The sequence below is a fragment of the Hevea brasiliensis genome, chromosome 9, assembly GCF_030052815.1.
Source record: "Hevea brasiliensis isolate MT/VB/25A 57/8 chromosome 9, ASM3005281v1, whole genome shotgun sequence".
Taxonomy (NCBI): Eukaryota; Viridiplantae; Streptophyta; class Magnoliopsida; order Malpighiales; family Euphorbiaceae; genus Hevea; species Hevea brasiliensis.
Genome location: NC_079501.1, coordinates 78019880 through 78025879, shown reverse-complemented (window position 1 = coordinate 78025879; position 6000 = coordinate 78019880).

Sequence of the window (6000 nt, the reverse complement as noted above, 5' to 3'; positions counted from 1 at the left end):
TAAAATGTAGGAAATTAAAATTATGAAAAATATATTCAAAGTGAAGAGGTGTATGAAAGAAATGGAAAAATTTACAATTAAAAGGGATTTATGACATCATGGTGACCTCATGATGATATAATTAAATTTAAATTTTCAAATATTAAATTGTTGAGATAATTACTAAGTTATAAGAGCAAAATTTCAAAAAAAAAAATTAATTAATTAAACTCTTCTTCTTGGGCAGCTGAATTCTCTCTCTCTCTCTTCTCTCTCTCTTTTTCTTTTCTTTCCACCATTGAAGACAACTTTAAGCTTTTATAACCCTAGTTTTAGCCACAAATTTCATAGCTTCTTTAATAAAACTTGCTTTTGGGTCTTGATTAAAAAATTAGGAGCCAAAATAGCTAGGAAATTTGAGAAGCTTGGAAGACTTGAAGTTGATCAATTTGAGGTAAGTTCTCTCTCTAGCCAAATTGATAGTGTATGCTTAGGATTAAAGTTAATTATGGTATAATTAACATAAGAAAGCAAGAAATCATGCATGTATGGGAACCCTAGGAATTTCAGCCAGCCATGGTTTACTAGGGCTTTAATGTGTTTTAGTTTAATTAGATGTGAATATGGGACTTAGATGAAGTGGTATATGTGTTTAGTGAAGTGAAGTTTCATGAAATTCCATAGATTAGTAAGATGGCAAATTAGGGTTTATGGAAATTGGGAGAAATTGGGGATTTTGATAATTACTGACCAATTGATGTTTTGATGCTTAATTTTGGTCAATTAGTGTGTGTGTAATTGTGATTTGATGAATGGAATTGATAGAATTGGTAATGGTTGAAGTGTTGAATTCTGGACTAATGAGTCCAGCCAGGTTAACAGGCTATAAGTTGAATAATGTTACTCCAATTAGTATGAGGCTAATTGGAGATGAAATTTGAGTCATAATGCTACATATTTGATTGAGAAACCTTTGCCTAAAAACTAACCATAAGTTGGTCTAAAATTGAGTTGAATCCGGAATTAGCACCCTGATTCTGGGCAGAATTGACCAAATGAATAGTACATATTCAAATGGTTATAACTTTGTGTAGGGAGGTCCAAATGACCTGATTTTTGAACCATTGGAAAGCTTAGACATAGTAGAACAACTTTCTTGAGAAATACAAACCCAAATTCTGACCATAACCCATTCAAATTGCTAACCAAAGTTAGGTCATCAAAATTGTCATAACCAAAAATTTGCTCAGAAAATCTAGAAATGACCAATCTGGCCAGTTATGGTAAAAATGCTATAACTTGAGCTAAAAAACTCTAAATGGAGTTATTCAAAAAGGGAATTAAATTAGACACATTAAGGAACAACTTTGATGGAGAAAGTTTAGTCAAATTTTCACTGTAAATTGGTCCAATAGAACAGTAAACATTGGTGACCAAATCTGAAATTTTGGAATTAATTCTAATAGGCCTTAAATTTCAATTGGTAACCAATGCCAACAAATTTGTGACCCAAAATGTGATATGACCATGTGTTTAGAAATGGTATACCTATTAATTATGAAAAAATCAACATTTTAAATGAATAGTAATGTGAATATACCATAAATATACCAAATACAAAGAATTTAACTCTTAGGAGAATTTATAAGTAAAATTAAGTATGCAAAAATTTAATTGTTGGATTTATTATTAAAAATGGTTTGAAAGAGTATTGAAACAATTTAATTATGTGTTTCAGTTGAAAATGAGCCCTCCAAGGAAGGAGGAAGAGTGGACTAAGTCAAAGCAACTATGAGAGGTTTGTGCACAACATTTTAAATTCATTGTTTCTACTCAAAAGCTAATTGAATATGAGTTATAAATAATTTTTTATTGTTTTGGCCTTGGGAATTTTATTTGAAAATAAGTGTGTTGCCTACTTTGTAAATGAGAATTTTGGAATGAAATGTGATTTGTGATTTGTATGAAAATTTTGAATGCTGTGATTTGAATTTGATTTTGAATTCACACTTGGCATGACAGTTCTATTGTATTCCTCCTCCATCTATGGAGTTGAGATTGATTATGTTCCTCCCTATCTGGCTTGCCAGTTTGAAGTTGAGATTAGATGAGTACTCATATAGCTAGCTAGCCACCTCCCTCATTAATTTCGGTTAGTGAGGTTGTGGATTGCTTTGTCGTGGTGCACAACATAGCATTGATCGTGAAATTTTGTGTCATGACTTAAGTTGTGTATTTATTAGCAACACTATTGTTTACCATTTATTTGATAAATTGTTATGGAGAAATCTTGACTTCAACTTGAGAACTATGATTGTGAAAATTTTTAAATTTCTATTATCAATGAACGATTATATTTTTGTAACTTTTAAAATTTATTGTTGTACACCACTGAGTAAAATTTACTCAGCCATAGCTTTTTCTTACTGTCGTAGACAGGGAGAAGGATAAAGCAGCAAAGTGAGCTGCTATAGCTACTGGGAAACAAGCTTTGGGATATTTTACGGGTATAATATTTTATACCCTTGTACATGAAGGAGCGGAAGCATGTTGGTAGGTTAATTAGAACATAGAATTTCAAAATTTCTTCTAGAGTTTCATGCATCATGCCATATCCATTATGCACCTAATTGATTTTAATGTTCAATTGCATATTAAAATACTTTTAATATGTATTAGGATCTACATTTGCCATTTAAGATTTTTAAATTAACAAATTAATTTATTAGAACCCTAGATTAGAAGAATAATATTTGCACTAACCTTTTAATGCACTGTAGGTGTAATTGGTACCTTTGTGAAGCACCTAAGACCCTAAATGTTGTCCCTCTAGCTTGTCCACATCAAGATCACCAATGGTAGCCCCTTATCTTGCTTATCAAGCCTTGCCAACTAATTAGAAATTAGGGATTTGCCTTTAGAGAGGTTATAGATGTGTATAGGACACTAGAAATAAATTTCTAGCAATTTTAATTCAAGAGAATTTGGGCAATTCTCTTTGAATTGATGAGAGAAAAAGAAGAAGAGAGGAGAGCACAATATGGGTGGCGGCACCTTGTTGGGGAAGAAGAGTATGTTTTATTTTTCTTTCTTTTCCCTTTTATAATTAGGTCATCACTTAAAACTCTTGCCACATGTCATCACCTAATTGCATTTTAATTTTAATTGACCTAATCACATTAAGCCAAGTATCAAAGTTAGATTTAATCTCAACTTTGATCACATTGCATGATAGGAAGACAAATAGCAAACTTATATGGTGCCATGTGTCACCATCTCATGGCGCCACATGTCACCCTGTGAAATGACCAAATTACCCTTGTGTTGTAATTTTGAGTTCTCAACCCAAAATCATTATTTCTCCTCTGCTAATCAATTTATATCAAATACAAATTAATTAATTAATCTCCATTAATTAATTTCTCACAATTAAATTTATATTTAAACACTTTAAATATAAATTTAACTTATGCTATACGTCCAATAACCTAGATTTGGTTTCAAGCCATACTAGGGACTTTGTAATTTTATTGCAAACTAAACCTATTTAATTAATCAATTAAACTCTTTAATTAATCAATTAAATCACTTTTAACTTGGTGATTAACTTGTGTATGTGTGTGACTTACTAGGCTTATCACTAATTGGCAATGAGATATGATATCAACTCTTAATATCATCAGAACTCTTTCTTACCATAAATGATTTCTCCAAATCATTTTAGGCACCTCATAGACCATGGTTAACACCTAGCATAATATGCCATGGCCACCCAATCAGTAATAAGGAATACCTTAAATAAACCTATAATCATATGTTACCATGCACTAGAATCTCTCTGTTACAAAATTCCAATCCCAGCTGGAGCCATGGTTAATGTCAAACTCCAATTGCTATGAACATTATGTTCTCTTTTAATTCTAGTTCTTGATTAATAAGATTTTCTTATCAGAAACTCTTTTCTGATTAAATCTGTCTGTCCTGGCCAGGAACTTGAAACATCAAGAATAATTAAATGAACATAGAATATTTTATTCATATTACTTAGGGTAATAGATTCCATCTTGATCAACACCTACCTCCATATATAACTAGTAGGAGCCAACACACGCCCATATACCCATACATAGTACAAGTATGAAAGCAGTATCATATCAAACTCAAACCACTTATATACAAGATAACTGTGTTATCTCAGGTCTAAAGATTATATGCACATATATGATTTATGACAATACATTGACAAGAGTAAACTCTACGTGTTTGTCATAAGTGTCACTGGTTCAGCCTAATTATCATGTATAAGTGCCTATCATATTTGTTATATGGTATGAGACTCACAATTCCATCTTAGGAACAAACCTGATTACAATATTACAATAGGAACAAACCTTATTGTGAAGTATCCTCGATTATGAACTAATTTGTAATACTTTGTGCTAGAAATACTGTCACTCATATTCTTGACAACTTAAGAATAGAATTTCTAACAAAATATCAATGGACCTTTTCTATTACACATAAATATATTATGTAAACGGAAAAGTGAAATTGCTCTTTATTAATAAAATGTGTACTAGATACATACAAAATGATATGCTCTAGGGCATGCTACTAACAGTACATTTCTTTTTTATGTAAAATATTTATACATATGTATCTATAGAACTAAATGAGTAGTTGTACAATCAAAATTGTAATAATAATATCATTTTTATTCTCTTTTTCTTGAATTGAAATTTTATACTTGAATTGAATTGAATGGAATGATATTGAGTTGCTTGAAAGGGTGTTGGTTGAGATTGGTTTGTGTTGATTTTAAATGGAGTTGTGCATATTGGGAGTGTTTTTAATAGGTTTTGAAAAACTGTTTTCTCAATTTTTAGCCAGCATTTTGCCAAAAAATTTTTAAATTTTCACAACACCGAATTAATTAAAAATTGTAGCTCATGTTACAAACATCAATTAAAGACTTTTTAATAATTAATCAGCATTACTCTACACTTTAAAATGAATGAAAATTTGTTTAAAATCCCTTATAGTATATTTAATGGGTTATCGGTAGACGAAGTTCGATAATTTATTAGGTATACTACGGGATTATATTATGCCTTACGAAGGGCTAAGATGTGACATGTAGTCTTAATATAAGCATGGTTAAGGGCAGAGCAAAGAAATTGAGTCAGTAGATAAAAAAAAATTTATTTTACTCAATTTAGAAAAAAATATATTATATACACTAATAAATTACTTATCGAAAAGTGAAAATAATACATGTAAATCTTTAATATATGACTACAATTAGTAAAAAAATAAAAATAATTTTATAAAATAATAAAATTTTGCTATAATATTAAATTTATAATTATACTTGACAAGTTTTATTTTTTGGAAGCATTGCAGGATTGCTTTACTATTAATACTATCAATTTTTTTTTTCAATATATGTAATTAACTAATTATTTCACAACTGATTTTTTATTTTATTATGTAAATGAGTCTTCATAATTTTCACTATAGAAAATGTCTTTTTAATAGGATAATAGAATATAAATTAAAAAATAAAAAATAAAAATTTACTTTATGAAATTAAATTTTTCATTAGTTTTGTTGAAAAAAATGAACAAGGAAAAAAGGATAAAATTAATCTGTAGGAAACGAAAGAAAGAAAAGAATAAAAAAAAAAAATAGTGAAAAAATTAGGAGAAGAAAAAATTGTGATTTTATGAATATGTTAAAGTTACAGAAGGAAGATTTAGAGAGGAAAGTTTATTTTAGTAGAGAGGAAGTTACAAAAGGCAGATTTAGTCTTCAATTTTGTAGATTTTATTATTTATTTTAAAAAATTAAAATAATAGTGTATTAGGGTGAAGTTTTTAGTAAATTTACATTTATTAAATAAAATAATATTTTAAAAATTTTAATAGGAAAAAACTTATTTTAATGACATATAAATAACTCTATATATAATATATAAGGAAAAAAGTTTAAAAATAATTGAATGGAGTCTATTGATCTCAC